This window comes from Carya illinoinensis, chromosome 4, assembly GCF_018687715.1.
Source record: "Carya illinoinensis cultivar Pawnee chromosome 4, C.illinoinensisPawnee_v1, whole genome shotgun sequence".
NCBI lineage: Eukaryota > Viridiplantae > Streptophyta > Magnoliopsida > Fagales > Juglandaceae > Carya > Carya illinoinensis.
Window position 1 is genome coordinate 7,409,802 of NC_056755.1, and position 21,250 is coordinate 7,431,051.

At 31.2% G+C, this 21,250-nt stretch overlaps 1 pseudogene; it reads right to left on the reverse strand.

Moving 5' to 3' along the window:
- Positions 1 to 482: 482 nt before the first annotated feature.
- LOC122307083 lies at positions 483 to 3,916 on the reverse strand (annotated as a pseudogene).
- Between the last annotated feature and the right edge of the window lie 17,334 nt (positions 3,917 to 21,250).

Here is a 21,250-nt window from a genome sequence, read left to right on the forward strand (position 1 = left end):
CACACCAAATTAAGCAATAGACCTTGTAATAGTAGATAAACATTCAAGTGATCAATGGTCACCTGAGATTGATGGTCTTCTTTATAAACCAAGATGTTACGTAGCTTTTTTTTATTACAGTTCATGAAGCTTGAAACTTTCTTTGATCCTTTGAGCATGAAGAAAATGGTCTAAATTTGTGAACCCTATTACGCCAAGGGTTTTGTTGCTTTTAGCAAGTTGACAATCTTCATTTGGCAAGATTTAAAAGGTGAAAAAAGCCAAAGGTGGCTATTAAAGATCAATATAAAGAAGAGTTGATTTCTTCTTTTGTTATTAACTCTAAACTGCTGAAGAAATCCAAAGGGTAGTATAATATGGAGGATATGTTTTAGTTCTTTTATCTTCTTCTTCTTCTTTTTTTCTCATCGGAGATCGGATCCTAGTGCAGCTTTAGGAACCATTTTATTTGTATACAAAAATAGATACTTATGAAACCAAAAAGAACAATGAATGTTTATGCTTTATACTACCATATATAAGATTATCTTTGTGGGACAATGAAAAGTGCAAATTATGGAGCTTACAAGATGAAATTGAACAAACAGTACAACACAAATCAAGGTGTAACATCACATGATGACTAAGAAGACAATATTAATGGTTGTGAATCTAAAGATGAGGTCGTGAGTATACTATCCATACTTGACATTGTTGATGTATAAACAACATCATATTGCTTGGATATTTCAGTTCTAGCATCTTCAATCTCTCCGTATTTCTCTTGAAGGTTAGAAACTTTTGGCGACATTTGGTTGGCCTCCAATTCCATTGCAACTTCTCTCATTGAAGGTCGTTGCTTTCCGTTCAAGTTCAAGCATCTTTTAGCAAGCTTTGCAACCGCAATTATTTTTTCTTTTTCTGCTTCCTTCAAAACTCGATTATCAAGGATGTCAAATAAATTGTTCCCTTCCATCGAACTAACGAAAAATGCAGCTAAACTGGTATCTTCAGTTCTTGATGACGAGATAGCTTTTTCTCCGGTCAAGAGCTCAGCAAGAACAACACCAAAACTATAAACGTCACTCTTATCTGTAAATTGGCTTGACTGAAAATACTCAGGGTCTACATATCCAAATGTTCCATGCACTAATGTGCTTAGATGAGTTTGATCGATAGCAACAGATCTTGAAATTCCGAAATCTGCTATTTTCGCTCTATACTTCTCATCTAAGAGGATGTTTGTAGACTTAATATCGCGATGGTAAATGGGTGAAGAAGCTGCTGAATGCAAGTGGAAAAGAGCCCATGCAACTTCTATAGCAATTCGTAAACGCATATCCCATGTTGGTAGAAACTCCTCATTTTGGCCATTGAGATATTGAGCAAGAGTTCCATTAGGAATGAATTCATAAACTAGAAGCGGAACTTCTGTCTCTAAACAACAACCAAGTAGCTTAACCACATTCCTGTGATTAATTTGTGAAAGAATCACAACTTAATCTACGAATTCTTGAAATTTCTTTTCATCTATTATGTTGGACTTTTTTATTGCAACAATTCTTCCATTAGCCAACATACCTTTGTAAACGGTGCCTTGTCCACCACGTCCAATTATTCTATCTGCCCTAAAATGATCAGTGGCCTTCTCCAATTCCTTTGAATTAAACAATTTGGTGTTCTCAACATTGACTTTGTTCATGTTTGTAAATAGTTGTTGTTGTAGCAGTAGTCTTTGTTTGAAGAACTTCTCATTGCGTTTAATCCTTATCCTCTTCTTAATCACTTTGTATGACCACCATCCACCGAAAATTAGAAATAATACACCAAGGCTTGTGCTAACACCTAGTTGACTCAATGAAATAGAAAGATATTACTCCTCGCACTAGTGGAAAGGGTAAAATAATAAAATTGCTAATTAGAAATTAAGACATTTCTATGAATGCTAGAATATTGCTAGACAAATTATGTTGTGCACAAAGCAGGTTCACATAAAATTGAATTAGAACTACTCTTCCAAAAAGATGGGAGTACGGTTAATTACTTAGTATAAGTTGGTTGTTAATCATGAATAAATAATTAAACTGAGAAAAATTATATAGTTGACTCAAACCTTAATTATTTGTGTTGAAATGAGTTTGCCTATGCCATACTAAATGAATGGAATGAAAAGAAGCTCCTCTGATCTATTTCACAACGAATATATTGCAAATTATAGGATTGGGAATTAGATATACCTATGATTATGAAAGGCTTCTTGTTCTTATAATTAGGAGGGATGCAACGGTAATAGCCTTCAACATTTTCACAGCGTTCTTCATATCTACATTGGTTGAGGCGAGTGCTTGCACATTCGTCAATATCTACAATTGTAATCGAATGTGTTAAAATAAAAATATTTTAATAACAAAAAGATTATATGAAAATAATTTTATAAATTGATATAATTTAATATTTTTTATTATATTATAAAATTATTTTTATTATGAAGTAGTAGAATCACAAGATAAATCACATGACATCCTCCAACTTCCAAGAAGGTAGGGATTTCCCCCGTAGCCATACTCGCACCGACACTTGGGAGTACTGAGTACTAAGTATTTTACCGATGTGATGGTATCATTTCATAAAAAACAGAGATCTTTTTTTAATTAAGAGTTTTCCATTTAATTTTAATTTTAATTTTAATTTTCATAACTAATCTCTATGATGGCTGACGATATCAAAGACAGTTATACGTAAATATGGCCTAATTCGCAATAAAACTTATTTTTAAATTTTATTTGCAGATCATGTTAATGACTATACTTATTAAATTTATTTTACAACACCTTTCTACATTGACTTGCAAAACAAAGGCTTTTGAGAATTAAATGGATTAAATAGGTTGTTACCAAAGAGAAATTTACCTCTACATCCTCCAAGGAGATACGGATTTCCTGTGTAGCCACTCTCGCACAGACAATGAATGGAAGTAAAGTTTCTCGACTTCCTAGCCCACCGAGGACAAGAATAGGTCGAGTTCTTGTATTCTCTTGCAGTCATGTTTTTCATCGTGGGAAGAGAATAGAAAGTTGTATTGTCAAAGTTCCAATACAATACTACTGGAACGGACATATTTGGATTCGGCTCTGTGAAATTGGTCTCAAACCATTTCTGGTATACCAAAAATGCATACTTGCACTCTCTACTACCATTATTGTAGGAACTTTTCGACTCTAGAGTTGTAGAGAATGCTTGGAGATCAGAAGGAATTGTAGCTTGGCAACAATTTGTGGCGTTGCAATGACTTCCATTTGTGAATGGAGCTCTGTCACAAGGGGATTTGCACCCACCATATGAAACCGAGTCATCGGGAAAAATGGACCACATGGAGGCAGAGTTGTTGCAACCCATGGCAACGAAGCTGTTGTAGTATTCGGAGAAGCCAAAAGGACTTTTCTCTAACTCCAGATTCTTTGTGCTGTTCGTGACATTGGTACAGCTCGAAAATATGGGATAGCTTACGCGAACTGTTCCTTTATTTACGTTAATCTCCAGCACCTCTAGGTAATTGAGCCTCTTCAAAAGGGGTTTCTGTAAAGAGTCATTTTTGCAGACTATCTCAAACCAATCTGCGACGTAACAACCATTTCCGATTCCAAAAGGGTATGGAATGCTTACATTCCCACAGTCTTCTTGACATGAACTATTTATTACGTTCGATGCTCGTGCGAATGCATTGAGTACTAAGCACATCATGACTAACACAAGCATCCAAGACCGTACAATTTGCAATGCCATCAAGATCTCTTTCTATGATGATTTTGATCAATTATTAAGGCCAAGCCCTCGATCGGTTTTATATTGTACGTAGTACTTGGAGACATTTCAAAGCTGAAGTTGCCTTGAAGGCCGAAGTTAGCATGAAAGAAAGTTCTCACATACAGGGAAAAAAATTAGGCTTTGAAGCGAATTTGTAAAGCCAAGTCGTGTTCTCTCTGATCTCAAAGACTACCTTTTTCTTTAGTGTGGAAAAATCCTATCCAGCACGTGATCAAATTTATAATACTATGCTTATCCGAATTTCCACGAAGGTTGGCTACACAAGCTGTCTGAAAAGTTAGTTTCAATTAATAAAACTTGTCGGAGAAAAGAAAAAAAATAAAAAAAAAATCACTCGGTCCACAAACAGGGGCTAATATCACTCGGTCCACTCCTATTAAAAAAATGGAATTTGAAAAATTGAAGGATCGGGCATCCACTGCTTGATTGATGTCCAAATATCTAACCCTTTGCTTCCCTTCAGTCATTGTATTATCATTATATATCCAACGTTTAATGTTATTTAAAGAAATTCACTTGATCAACACTCGTCGGACTTGGCCTACATACATTGAATTCACGAGGGTCCACATGTTGGTGGTCGGACTAATCATGACGGCTCAAGTTAGAATATTGAATTAACGACCCACTGTACGCACGTCATATATATACATATATAAATATATATTCATGGTTGATAGGTCGATGGCTCTATTAATATGTACTAATGATTCCAGGAAAGTTTAATAAAATCATTATATTTGGCTTTAAACTCCAAAGTCATGACTAGTAATATTTAAGAGATAGTACTCAATTAAGATGATTATTACAAAACTTAGATGTTCCATCTAATTATAAATAATTATTATAAAATTTACCACTTAAATATACTTTTATGATATTCGTACTACTACTTATTATATATAATTTAGGCTTATCATGTTTGACCCATCATATATAAAATTTTTAAATAAAGAGAATTGGTGTTACGCAATGAGATGGTTGCCACATCTCTCATAACTCTAGGTAAAGGAGAAGACAACATGCCGAGAGATATCATGACCATGCTTATTATTATCTCATAATATTATCATGACCCCCTTTCACTTAAGGTTGAATAAAGTATTCATATATATATATATATATGGGCCAAGCTACTTGTCGCGATCGCTTAATCTTACCGCGATTGCTTAATCTTACCGCTAGGCCAAAAATCATCAAATTGTTTTGTTAATTTTTATTTATTTATATATTTTTTTTTATAATTTTAAAATATTAAAAAAAATCAATAAATTAATAATCACTTATTTAACTACCAAATAAAAAAAATTTAAGAAAAATACAAAATGAGTCAAAATGAGGTATCAAACTAGCATTTTTGTCTATACGTGTGTGTGTAGAGAAAGTCTTCGCTTATATATCTAAAGTACTTGAAAAAATTTGCTCATCATCTATTTTTTCACCATCATCTCATCATTTTATGATATGTCATTAAATGATAAGATGATAAAAAAATAAAATATGTCAATAGCCTCCAACCATTTAATGCCACATCTTGAAATTATAAAATGATGATAACAATTAGGATAATGAATAATATTACTCTAAGAGATGTTGAGAGATAATCAGGGATCACACCACTAATTCTCTTTATTTAAAGATTTTTTTTGTATATAAATTGGGTCAAACATGATAAGCTCAAGTTATAAGTATCCTAAAAATAAATTTAAGTTGTAAATTTCTTAATAATTTTTTTTGAAAGAACTAAATTTTTTAATGATCGTAACTAACTCTATCTTAGATAGTTTCAATCTATCTCATCTTATCTCAACATCAAAATACCATTTAAATATAAAATGTTTCTTAATTTCAAATTCTCAACTTTTTAAAACTTCCAAATAAAACATAAAAAATAATTCAACTTTTTCAAATTTTATAACAAAAGAAATATTAAAAAATTATATTATAATAAATTTAAATTTTATAATATTTTTATTCAAATTTTCTCCCTTATCAAGAAAAAAATCCTACTCATCAACTGCATATTACAAATAATTTTTTTTTATTTTATTAGTATGATGAACCAAATAATTTGTCAGCGTTATCGGTTAACAATTTTAATAGTTTTCATTTTTTAATAGAGTAATGTTATATTCAATTATTTTTTAGTATTATCTGTGTACTTTATTGATGTGATTGATTACATTAATTTTTTTAATATATAATTAATCATATGAAAAAAATAATTATATATAAAATTTTTATTTTTAATATCATATACCGTTTCCATTTATCTGTGATGAGAGTTTGAACACATCCATCCAAATTGTTGATGATGTCCGACAGCCTTCACGCGTTTGGTGACTTTGGTCCCAAGTTAGGAAAAAGTTATTTTGCCGCCTGAGGTTGATCGCTCGGGTTGACCGTTGGGTAAATTTTTTTTTTTTATTTAGTAATTAAGAAAGTGATTTTAAATATATTGGTGTATTTTTTTTTACTTAATGATTAAAAAAGTGATTAAAAAAATATAAAATGAAAAATGAAAAAAAAAAAAACTTTACACTGAGCGGTAAGCCCAGCTGTAAGGGTGAGGCAGCAGAGTAGCCTCACCCCCCAAGTTAATACAGTGAAACGTGTTGATAGGGAGCACAAAAAAACAAAAGGAAAGCGGTGAATAGAAAATTAATCATCAAATCATCAACTGAACAGCGGCCAGCCACCAGTGTTGACTGGGAAAGTTCCGTTTGTTTGAGACTTGATGTTTGATGGAAAACAAAGTAGAGTCCAAAATTTCAGATGGCAATATCAGATGGAAGTGAGAAATTTCCGAGTGGTCTCACTGATTGAAGAACAAACAGCAATTTCAGATAATACAAAACAAGAGAGAAAGTTTAGTTGGAAGAACAATAATTTTAGATGACAATTTTAGAGAAAAGAGAGAAACTTCAATTTCAAACGAAACAGGCGAAATTGACGGGTTGACAACCAAGCTTTTGTTTTGTATAGGGTTGTAATCGAGCCGAGCTGAACCGGTTTTTGACTTGCCGAGTTTGGCTCGACTCAAAATACTCAAGTTTGAGATTTTTTTTTAATTATTTGTTCGAGCTCGACTCGATAAGCTAAACTCTCAACTTGAGCTCGTCTCACAAACGAGTTCGAGTCGAGCTTGAATTTTTTTTTAAATAAGATTTAATAATTAATAAATTAAATAAATAAATAAAAGAACTAATATTGAATTTATATAGCTAACATATATAACTTCTATTAAATTATAAAATTTATAAATAATTAATATCTAACTATTTGATATTTATCCAAAATAACAATATATTATATGCCTACATATATTATTAATACATACACTTAATATGATAGCATATATCAATTTCATATATGGTTCTCATATACTAGTATATGAAATTATTAAATTTTATTGACTAATTATTATACAAATTATAAAATATACCTATGAAGTATATTCACTATATAGACATAAGTAATTAGAATACATATTATATATTTAATTACAAAAGTGGTATGCTTATATTATTAGCTAATACATATATACATGCATATGTGAATATATATATTTATCAATATATGAATGAGTTTTAATCAAGTCAAGCTAATGAGTTGAGTTGAGCATAAACGAGCAAGTCTTAACCGAATCGAGTCGAGTTTTGTCGGGTATATGTCATTTACAAATCGAACGGTATCTGCTTTCACGAATGAGATTTTTTTTTTCATTAGTCGAGTTCGATTCGAGTTTAACCGAACGAGTATCAAGCGGACTATTGAACAGACTGATTCATTTTACAACCCTAATTTTGTAGCTGGAGGTTTAGTTTTAATTTTAGGTATTTTAAAATAAATAAAAAAACTACGTACCATGTCAGCACGTAAAGAATAAGGCTTTTTTTATCCATACACATAGCAGGACTCGTCGTAAAAGATACCTAAAATTATTTCTATTTTTTTATTTATTTATAAAACATCAACAAGAGTAGGGGTGTAAATTTTAACTGGTAAACCGGACCGGACCGGTTGTGTCGGTTTTGAACCGGTCCGGTCCGGAACCGGTTTCATAAAATGAAAAACCGTCCGAAACCGGTCCGGTTTCGGTTCCGGCCATTTTTAGACCGGACCGGTACTATTTAATATGTGTATATTTTTTTATTTATTTAATGTTATATGTTATATATTTTATATTATATATAATTTTTTATATATAATATATAATAATATAAATTATAATTATATATAAGATAGTGTTATTTTAATTTATAAAATAAAAGTTTAATCTCAAACATGAAAATTTAATTGATCATATGCTTTAAATATATAATATTATAAATATATATTATTTATTAATAACATTTTATCATAGATTCATAAGAAGTAAGAACCTAAAAAGAAAGAAAATCACTCAAATATTATTACTAAATTTTAATGGCCTAATACACTTAAAACTCTTTATATTTTTTTTTGATAAGTACATAAGACATTAGTAGATAAATATAAATTATATATATTAGCATATAATTTATATAAAGCCATACCAAAGCTATACTAATAGCATAAATTTTTTACATAACACTTTTTTTTTTTTTGCATAGCAGTCTTTTTATATAGTAGTTTTTTTTAAGTAGAATTTTTTGACATAGCAGTTTTTTTTTTTTTATAAACAGATTTTTTTATAATAAATATATATTTTATTAAAACCGGAAAACCGGATCGAACCAGACCGGAAACCGGTAAAACCGGAATACCGGTTTAGGAGGGTAATCGGTGCGTAATCGATTTTGAAAAATGTAAAACCGGTGCCTACCGGTTCAGTCCTAGATTTTGTCTAAAACCGGACCAAACCGGACCGGTTACACCCCTAAACAAGAGTATACCCAATTGCCTGCCAAGAAAAAGAGGATAGCCTCTTGCTGTTCATGCTCCGGTGCGCGCGATAGTGTTTGGACATCATGATCATGTTTATTATTATTTCTTTGAAAAAAATTTAATTATAAGCATAATTTTAGATTAATATATATATCAATTTAATGTAATTAGTTAAAAAATAAATTTTGTTAAAAACAATACTAATTTAAATTTTAAACAAAAAGGAATCAGCATTAGTACGTAAATTAATATACAAATTTTTATTATATTTGTAAGTATCAAAAGCACGCGCATGCCCCCCATCCATTAAAGGTTGAATGAATTATAATTTCTTTTGGCCAATAATCACATATATATATATACATATTTATATATGTGTGGAAAGTCTTTGCTTATATATATATAAAATATTTGAATAAATCTATTCATTATCTATTTTTTCATTATCTCCTCATCATTTCATAATCAATACAATTGGTGATCAGTGGGATTGGATTGGCCGTGGATTCATTTGACTTATTGTGACAAATAATTAATAGAAGAAACAAAATAATTAATCCACCTAAATATATTTGAGACGAGGATCTCGTTAATTGGTAACTGCATATTTTTTTTTTTTAAATTTAATAGACTTGTTATCTCTAGGCAATTTCTCTCCTCTCTTTATTTAAGGATTATATATATATATATAAATTGGGTCAAACACGATAAGCCCAAATTATAAGTATACTAAAAATAAATTGAAGTGGTAAACTTCTTAATAATTTTTATTAGATAGAACTAAATTTTGTAATGATCGTAATTAACTATATCTTAGCTAGTTTTAATCTATCTCATTTCATTTTAACATTTAAATACCATTTAAATACAAATACTTTTAAATTTTAAATTCTCAACTTCTTTATATAATCATTATCTAATTATTACAATTTTTTTAAATTTCCAAACAAAATATAAAAAATAAATCAAAATTTTCAAATTCTCAAACAAAAGAAATGTTAAAAAATTATATTATAATAAATTTAAATTTTATAATATTTTTATTTAACTTTTTCTATTTTATTTATCAAAAAAAATTATACTCATCATCCTCGCATCACATATAATTATTTATTTATTTATTTCACTTACCAAATGTGTAGTATATGGATAATTTGTGACACCCCCAAATTTCGTTTGGGATCGGACGGACATTTGAAGCGTCGAGACATGCAACACAAGGTTACTTGCCCCCGTTCATGGCATATAAGATGCAATGTTCCTAACATGCATATAACATTATGCAATATTCGCAGCGGATAATTTTTTTCTTTAGCAATACTATGCACCAAATTGAAAATATCCCAAATGCTTAAAACATACTTCATACATAAAGACTCATTGAGTAGATCACAACACTAGTCCAAAATGGTTATGATCCAAAAAATACTAAAGATGCAACTCCATTGTACAAGTAGTAATTTACGTTAACTACTATATTAACATTGATGTCGCACCATCGCTTAGTCAACTGTGTCTAGTTGATCAGCTCCTGATTCTCCTTCAGGTCCTGTAACAAGATCTACCATTCGGGGGGAATGGTAGTTGTGACTACCAAAGTGAGATTTGATTACAAATCTCAGTAAGTTAACAAAAAACTTCCACACAAGCTAATGATGCATGCATGACAGTAAAAGCATAAATGCATAATCAAATTCATAAGTAATTAAAGCATAACTTGGCGTACAACATAGCATAATTGACATAACTTAAATTGAAACATGAACTGAACTTGACTTGACATGAACTTGATCTGAAACTTGACTTAACATGAAAAATACATACTCCACAGTTGTTGTGGCCCCATGTATTCTACGTGTAAATACATACTCCACAGTTGTTGTGGCCCCATGTATTCTACACAAACTTGACTTAACATGAAAAATACATACTCCACAGTTGTTGTGGCCCCATGTATTCTACACAAACTTGACTTAATATGAAAAATACATACTCCACAGTTGTTGTGGCCCCATGTATTCTACGGAAACTTATTCTTTAACTGCTTAAATACATACTCCACAGTTGTTGTGGCCCCATGTATTCTACGTGTCACAATTGTTGTGTCTCACGTAGTGTATGCGTTACAATTGCTGTGACCCCATACATAAGTAATCAAGATGAAACATGACTAGAATACGAAATGACTGAAACCCTGACATAACATAACGTGACTTGAATATAACTTGAAATATATGACCAACTTGAGATAGAAATATTTCGTAACATTGCATAACATATAATAGACAACATATTTAACATGACATACTTGCAACAGTGAATATTACATGACTTGACATACATGTAATAGATGGCATACTTAGCATGACGTACTTGTAAGGTACAGTAATACATGACAGAATATATATTATATAACAGATAAAAATTGACGACAGAATAAATTCTGTATAATAGACAATTACGTGATAACTTGGCATGGCATGACATATATGATAACACACATACATACATTGTAGTTCCTTTACTTAGCACACATACACAGTAGACTGCTAGTAAGTTAAAAACTAACTTACCTCGATCTCCGCGTTTCTTATAAAACTTCAAGTGCGACCACGAGGAACTGTAATTAGTGATTCTAAAAGTTAGAACTAAATCACTAAATATTTGAAATATGGAAAATATTAACTTAAAGAGTAAAATTTTCATTTTACTCTCTACATGTGAAAAAATGACCGTTTTACCCATAGCTTAAGGATTTTGCATACTAACTCCAAAAGTTTCTAAAATTTACATTCCTCATGTAAATTTTGTCCTAAACTTAAATATCAACTCAGAAAAATTTAAAACAAAACACAACTATGAAGAACACACTATGGTCGAAACATCCATAGGCCATTTCCCTTTATTTTTGTTGCAATTCCTTCAAACTTCAAAACTCATGCTTAAACCAAAATTTTGCAACAAACATCTTCCAATCCTAAGTTCAAAACCATACTTAAAACATCAATTTAGAAAAAACTAATAATCAACACCAAACTTTTTTGTAAAAAGATCCAAGCACTTGAATCACAAGTTTTGACCTTAAATCAAAACATCTCCAAGAATTTCAAAAATCAAATCTTACTTCTAACATATTCATAATATCATCCTAACATCAACCATGCTTTAAATCATCAAACTAAAGTCACCAAAATCACAAAATAACATTTGGAGTTTTTGGTTTTACATTTAGTCCAAAAACAGAAACTTTTTCCTCAACTAGTTTTGATAAATCTCTTGATCTATGACTTATAAATATATGATCTTCAAAACAAACCATTACATGGTTTAAAAAGATGTCCTAAAACATATACAAGCTTCTAATTCAAGATCACATGGTTAGAAATTAACCAAAACATAAATTTAGCCAAGAATATCCACACTTTGGCTTATCTGAATATCTCTTTGCATAAAATTTCATATATTTGAAACTAACATCAAATATCTTCAAAATAATAATATAACATGTATATAAGATGTTTAGGATCCTCCAATAAAATTATCAAAGTCATTAGAATAGGTTTAGACCACTAAAGAGTTAAACTTTCTCAAAACAGAAACTGTTTTTCCTCTTCCAGTTTCTAAGTTTCTAAATCTAAGAACATCTTTCATCAAAACCTTTAATCATGCAAAAATCCTCAACCAATAGTCATATATACATGTTAACAATACTCCATAAAAATTTCAGACCAATATCTATCCATTAGCTTGGTCAAAAACTCCAAACTATAACATATTCTCCAGTTTACCTCCCAGAATGACCTTTTTATAGTTTATACAATATTTGACTGATCAAATGATTTTCAAATGGGGCAAATAAGATATTCATGTAAACTAGACTAAAAAAGAAACAACTTATATGAAGGAGACTTTATGATAAAACACTTACAACAGCTTCGAAATTGGCGTGCAAAATACCTCCTAAAAGCTGTCCGAGAGAGAGTGTTTGATATTCTTTCAATGGAAAGTGTAAATGAAGATAATTTCGTGGGGAGAGGTGGCTGGAGATAATTATGGATGAGATATGGAAGAGATGAGGCTGGAGTTGAGAGTTGAGTGTAGTTTTCTCCTACCCAAAATATCTATAAAAGATTATCTCATAATATTCTATCCAATAGTATCTACAAAAAATCAACTTAAGATATTTTTATCTAATAATATCTATAAAAATCAACTCAAAATATTTTTACCCAATAATATTCATGAAAATTACCTCAAGATATTTCTTTTTATCTAATAATATCTACAGTTTTGAACAGACGTTTTGTCCGAAAATATGAAAAAATGTTATTGCGCCATAAGACTTTAAATAACCCTCCGAGTCTAATGGCACAAACCATAATACATTTTGACACTTCTAACAATCTCCAATAATCAAAAACACACTTCTGGTACCATAGTAAATAATAACACTAACTATATAGTTAGACAAAAACTTATACGATTAATGAATTCGTGAAAACTTATGGGGTTTTCACGAGGTTCCTAAAGTTAATAGAAATTTCACAATTGAATTCTAGCGGGTTGTTACATAATTAGTAAAAGATTTCAATTAGTTTTTGAAGTTAAAACCAAAAAAGATTTAAAAAAATTAAAAATATGTGTGGTTTGTGATGTGCAGGGATGAATTATGATGAGTAACAAAACTCTTTATCAAAACCCTATAAAACATCTTAATTCAAATTATTTTACTACTATTCACAACTATTAACAAATTTTTTATTTCATTTCATCTCATATGTGTAACCAAACCAGATTTTAAAGTTTTCTCGAATCATTAATATTGTTGATTTAGATACAAGAAGTATCTTATCTCATCATTACAAAATTCTCAAATTTCCACATAACATATAATAAACAATTGAATTTTTTCAAATCCTAAAATAATAATAAAATTAAAAAAATATTCTAACAATATTTTATTCAATTTTCAACTTTCATTTTATTTTAAGTCATCTCAACTCAATTTACTATCCAAACGGTACATAAGTTTAGCATTAGTTATTTTGAGATCTTTTTTCCTCTTGTCTGACTAGAAATTATGTTTGAACTGACTTTTCAGAAAAATTTAGGGTAGATTTGGATAGTAAGATGAAAATTTTGTCTCATTTTACTTGTAATACCTACCCTTAGAAAAGCTATTTCAATTTGATCGCGTGCAGGACAATTACAACAAAGCTTTTTCCACACCAGAGAAAGAAACTAGTTTACAATAGTTGCTTTGGATGAATCTCGATTTGTTTCTCTTTTCTATGTTTTTATTTTTTATTTTTTTAAAATATATATTTATATATATTTATATTAACAAATTCCATTCGATTATGACGAGTGTGCAGACCCTGACCTCAATTGTTGTACAAATACATTTGTAATCATGGGTTTTCTTACTTCTCATAGGTCGACGAAGCCACATTCTTATGAAGATGAGTTAAATTAAAAGTAAACATAACATTAAAGGTGTTGGTGGCGTGCCCACTAGTATACAAATTTTTTTTTCTTTTTTTTCTTTCTTCTTTTTAACATATTTAAAAAGTTGAAAATAAATATATCAATATACTAAAAATTATTTTCTTAATCATTACTTAAAGAATTTTAAAAAAATATTAATAAATACCTGAGTTGTTAAAATGAGATGATAAACTTAGAGAGTATACTAGCATTTTCCTAACATTAATTATGCTAAGTGAACTAGACGGTCTAGGTGATAAGGTTCTCTTGACTCGGATGATCTAGGCGATTTGATGGGAGCAAAATCTCACTGATTTGGCCATGGCCCTCGACTTCGAATTCCCTTCCCAAGAACTCGAATCCGCCCAATCACCAAATTTTGTTATTTCGTCAACCTTATCAATCAACTTGAGTTGGTCGACAAAGAAGAGGATGTAGACATCGGCGGAGCTTTCTCCTATGGTCTTTTGGACACCTTTTCCAATATTCCTCATGTCGTGGCCCCGAACACTTCAAGGAATCTTGTCGTTCTCGGTGCTTGATAACCAACGCAATAAGTTATAAAATCGTCAAAAATTATTTTTTCCATAAATTTTTCCTTTGCCGTAGAATGGATGCCAAAAATTGGACAGAACCTTTATTTCCAAGTGACTTCTTCGTATCGTTGAAAATAAGTTTTTTCCCATTGAAGTGGATGTCGATGCAAACAATGCTATCTGCAGTTGCAAAAAATTAGGGGTGACAATATGTTACACGATCCACTAATCTAACAGGAACACGACACGATAATAGCGGGTTAGGTTTTAATCTTAACAGGTTCGGGTCAAAACGGGTTGATCCGTTAAGACAAGATTTTTTAACGGGTTGATAATGGGTCAACCCGTTATGACACGTTAAGAAAATTAAAATTAAAATTATACCCTTATACCTAAAAGTAAAATTATTAGAATTTTAATTTTGATATTTGTATTATTTAGATTGTAATTTTAGACTTGTCGTTAGTTCTATAATTTTTATAGATATTGTGATTTTAATATTTATATAAAATTATACTAAATTTATTTAAGTCAAACGAATTAATTTCGGTCTTATTTAACCTATTTACATAAACATTTTGAAACATGTTATATTATATCAGCTTAACTTATTTCATAATATTTGCTAATGGATTAAAACGAGTTGACATGACACGACCCGTTATATTAATGGGTCGTGTTAGGGTTTGAAATTTTGACACGATAAACTTAACGTGTTGGGTTAGGATTGACCTATATAGTATAATATATATGCTTTGACACGATATGAATACGATCCGTTAACAAGATTTTACACCTCTACAAAAAACGTCCCCACCATCTCACACAAACTGATGGAAATTTTCCTTTGCGGCGTTTATGTTGTCGCTGCAAATAGTCCTTAAGGCACCAGAATTAATAAGTTGTTTTGCATTGGCCAAAATAAATCGTCGGTGATTGAATCAATCCCGACAATTTTTCTACACATTTGCAGCACCTTTGTGGTTCGCTGCTAAAAGAAATTTCCGGCGGTTTTTTGGATCTCCTAGAACATCATCAGACAACATGGATTGGCTGCCTTTTTGCAACGAGTTTCCAAAATCGCTGTATAAACATTTGACTGCTGGCTTGTTGTCCGTGATGATCATACGCATTTTTTTGGTGAGGAAATACATACATTACTTTGAAATCATGTATTGTCCAATGGTCAACACACCTTGAGTGGAAGACGGTTGCAAATTGCATTCACGGATGTTTTGATTGTTCATTAAGAAACCTTATATATTCTTCTCCATAACAAAATTACAAAGGATTTATGCAATATTGTCAACTCCTGCCTTGAATATAAACATTCCTATATTATTGATCTCATGTGATAATTAAGTAATACTACTAAACTATCTTAAATGAGATTCTTCATTCCTAAACAAACTCCAGATAATTAAAATTTCATATGAAAACAATGTGATCAACATTCATTCATAAACAGTTAAAAATTATTGATCAGTTTTCCAAGAATTGATCAAGAATTTTTAACTATTACATTTCAAATCTTAGATTTACAAACTTAAATATCAGGTCTTAGCAAATTCTAAATGTAATACAACTTTAACATTTACAACTGAATCCAAAATGGTGCATGACACTTATAGGCTGTAACAGCCCGCTAGAAATTCAATTAAGGAATTTCTATTGACTTTAGGAACCTCGTGAAAACTCTGTAAGTTTACACGAATCGACTAATCGCATAAATTTTAGCCTGTCAACATAGTTAGTGTTATCACTCACTATGGTGCCAGAAATGCGATTTTAATTATTTGAGATAGTTAAAAGTGTCAGAATACATTATAGTCTACACCACTAGGCTTAATTGAATATTTAGAATTTTTCAGTACTAAGTTTATTACGTTTATTTTTGGAGTGAATAGTAACCTCGGTAAATGTACTGAGCGTAGTGTTTTCAAAATCATAGTGTGAAATGTCCAAATTAGGATAGCGATATTTTATTTGGACACTTGGCAAGATCTTAACCACACATAATGAATAGTATTAGATACTTGGCACAAAGAGAAACCATTAGATGGAATTGTGAAGGAAATCAAGGTGTGAGATCATGACACCTAAGCAAAATACACATTTGGAAAATATCTTAAGAATAGAGATTTAAAATACACATAGAAAGATTTTAGCCACCTTACTCTTCCAAGTCTACTCCACATTTGGAAAATATATTGAGCTGATTTTTATAGATATTATTGGATAGAATATTTTGAGATAATATTTTATAGATATTTTGGGTAGGAGAAAACTACACTCAACTCTCAACTCCAGCCTTATCATCTCCCTTATCTCTTCCATAAGCATCTCCAGCCATCACCCACGAACTTATCTTCATTTACACGTTTCTTTAAAAGAATATCAAACATTCTCTCTCGGACAGCTTTTAGGAGTTCTTTTGCATGCCCATTTCGAAGCTGTTGTAAGTGTTTTATCATAAAGTCTCCTTCATATAAGTTGTTCCTTTTTTAGTCTAGTTTACATGGATATCTTATTTGCCCCATTTGAAGATCATTTGGTCAGTCAAATATTGTGTAAACTATAGAAAGGTCATTCTGGGAGATAAACTGGAGAATATGTTATAGTTTGGAGTTTTTGACCAAGCTAATGGATAGATATTGGTCCGAAATTTTTATGGAGTATTGTTAACATGTATATATGACTATTGGTTGAGGATTTTTGCATGATTGAAGGTTTTGATGAAATATTTGCTTAGATTTAGAAACTTAGAAACTGGAAGAAGAAAAACAGTTTCTATTTTGAGAAAGTTTAACTCTTTGGTGGTCTAAACTTATTCTAATGACTTTGATAATTTTATTGGAGGATCCTAAGCATCTTATATACATGTTATATTATTATTTTGAAGATATTTGATGTTAGTTTCAAAGATATGAAATTTTATGTAAAGAGATATTCAGATAAGCCAAAGTGTGGATGTTCTTGGCTAAATTTATGTTTTGGTTAATTTTTAACCATGTGATCTTGAATTAGAAGCTTATATATGTTTTAGGACATCTTTTTAAACCATGTGATGGTTTGGTTTGAAGATCACATATTTATAAGTCATAGATCAAAAGGTTGATCAAAACAAGTTGGAAACAAAAATCAATAGAAATAGCATATGAGAATTTCGGCCCTATGGAGTTTTAATAGTTGTGATTAGTTTTAAATTTTTCTAAATTGATATTTGAGTTGAGGATAAAATTTACATGAGGCATGTAAATTTTGGTGACTTTTGGAGTTAGTATGCAAAATCCTTAAGTTATGGGTAAAACGGTCATTTTCCTACATATAGAAAGTAAAATGGAAATTTTACTCTTTAAGTTAGTATTTTTCCATATTTCAAATTATTAGTGATTTAGTACTAACTTTTAGAATCACTAATTACAGTTCCTCGTGATCGCGCTTGAGGTTTTATAAGAAACGCGGAGATCGAGGTAAGTTAGCTTTTAACTTACTAGCAGTCTACTGTGTATGTGTGCTAAGTAAAAGAACTACAGTGTATGTATGTACGTTATCATATGTGTCATGCCATGTCAAGTTATCATGTAATTGTCTATTATACAGAATTTATTCTGTCATCAATTTTTATCTGTTACATAATATATTCTGTTATATATTACTGTACATTACAAGTACGTCATGCTAAGTATGTCATCCATTACATGTAAGTCAAGTCATGTAATATTCACTGTTGCAAGTATGTCATGTTAAATATGTTGTCTATTATATGTTATGCCATGTTACGAAATGTTTCTATCTCAAGTTGGTCATGTATTCTAAGTTATGTTCAAGTCACGTTATGTTACGTCAGGACTTCAGTCCTTTCGTATTCCAGTCACATTTCATCTTGAGTACATTATGATGTGTAGAATACATGGGGCCACAACAACTGTGGAGTATGTATTTACACATAGAATACATGGGGCCACAACAACTGTGGAGTATGTATTTTTAATGTTAAGTCAAGTTTATGTAGAATACATGGGGCCACAACAACTGTGGAGTATGTATTTAACTGCATTGTGATGTGTAGAATGCATGGGGCCACAACAACTGTGGAGTATGTATTTACACATAGAATACATGGGGCCACAACAACTGTGGAGTATGTATTTTTCATGTTAAGTCAAGTTTGTATAAAATACATGGGGCCACAACAACTGTGGAGTATGTATTTTTCATGTTAAGTCAAGTTTGTGTAGAATACATGGGGCCACAACAACTGTGGAGTATGTATTTTCATGTTAATTCAAGTTTCAGAGCAAGTTCATGCTAAGTCAAGTTGCAAGTCAAGTTCAGTTCATGTTTCAATTTAAGTTATGTCAATTATGCTATGTTGTACTCCAAGTTATGCTTTAATTTCTTATGAATTTGATTATACATTTATGCTTTTACTGACATCCATGCATCATTAGCTTGTGTGGAAGTTTTTTGTTAACTTACTGAGATTTGTAATCAAATCTCACTTTGGTAGTCCCAACTACCATTCCCCCTGAATGGTAGATCTTGTTACAGGACCTGAAGGAGAATCAGGAGCTGATCAACTAGACACAGTTGACTAAGTGACGGTGCGACATAAATGTTGATATAGTAATTAACGTAAATTACTACTTGTACGATTGAGTTGCATCTCTACTACTTTTTGGATCATAACCATTTTGGACTAGTGTTGTGATCTTAGTTGTTCAATGGATTTTTATGTATGAAGTATGTTTTAAGCATTTGGGATATTTTCAATTTGGTGCATAGTATTGCTAAAGACAAAAAATTTATCCGCTGCGAATATTGCATATTGTTATATGCATGTTAGGAATATTGCATCTTATATGTCATGAACGGGGGCAGGTAACCTTGTGTTGCATGTCTCGACGCTTCAAATGTCCGTCCGATCCCAAACGGAATTTGGGGGCGTCACATAGGCAGCAACGAGACATGGCTTGGCAGGGCTAGGTGAGATAGCATCAAATGACTTTGAACACGCACGGCAGTGTCAGGCTTCACAGTTTATCAGCAATACCATAAAACAATTCATGTTGAATTGTATCCCAACAAAAAACTTCAAGTGTGATGAAACATAGTCATCTCTAACATGCTTCCAGATTCACTATCCCTGAACCTTCATCCAGTATAACACATCGTCACACATACATCCAGGTCCATCCAGGCATCAACCAATGTACACTTAGCCACTTATAATGATCATCCACCTAGTAGGAAGTGTGCTCATGAGTTAGTGCAAATAACCTCATAACGTTAGGATCCAAACTATTATGGCCTTAGCCACTTATAATGATCATCCACCTAGTAGGAAGTGTGCTCATGAGTTAGTGCAAATAACCTCATAACGTTAGGATCCAAACTATTATGGCCCTTTGTGAAATCCTTTATATACCAGTCCTATTGAAAAAGAAAGCTACCATATGTCTTAACATACTGCAACTAACACACTGCCATAGACTTGTTCTAAAGAACAAGAGGGAAAACCCATTCGACATACACATCTGGAAAAAGCATCATAAACTGCAGTATGGGAACATGATAAGACTAGGGTTTATGTTAAGTGGTGAAATGCACTGGGAGTATGAAGTTGAACATAATTTTTTTTGGAAAGCTATATGACTGGCCATGCTCAATGGTATAGAATGTAATTGTGTCGAAAGGATATATATATATATATATATATATATATATATAAAACAAAGATGAAATGACTAATGAAATGTTAACTGGACTAGCCATCATGTCAAGAAAGATGAGAAAGGGAACAAAGTGATCTGTTCATGGGTAGGGGTAGCTCTTCTTGAGGAAAATGAGGGATAGTTGCTTAAGATGGTTCGTCTGTGTATGATGGTGATTGGTCGTAGTGTACGAGTGAAAAATGGTTATTTAATTCAAACTGATAGAGTCAAAAGTCGAAGATATGAGGCCTAAAATAATAGTGGCAGCAGTGAAGTATATGTTACAAAGGGAGGAAACAAGGGCTATAATTTTGGACCGGGAAAAATGTGGCCATCTTAATTAGTTGACAAGGATTTATAGACTAGACTTTAATTTGATTGTGATGAAGGTTGACTAAAGAATAAAACAGTATCACTAGGTACTTCAAGTAAACTAAATTTGTTTGTTTCTTACCACACTAGGCAACTATACTGGTTTGTATTAGTACTCAAGCTCCTTTCGTCCTTATATCCTGCATGCTTGCGCCTATAGTTAGAATGAGCTTATTCCAGTTTCTTACAACTCATATCTTAATATTATTAACCTCAATAGAGTTGGGGAAGGGGGGAAGGGATGGTTTTCCCTAAGCATATATATTTGGAAGTAATTTTGGTATACAATGAGGTAAATAGATGAAACATTGGATTGATATTAATCCTTAAATTGCTTAACCAGATTAGGCTGTACATATATTGTTGTATAAGTTGGAGAAATTAAGTGATAGCTCTTGTGGCCCATTTTGCTGCTACTTTATGATGTCCTCCCTGTAAAGGCAAAAAATTGGCTAGGATTAGATG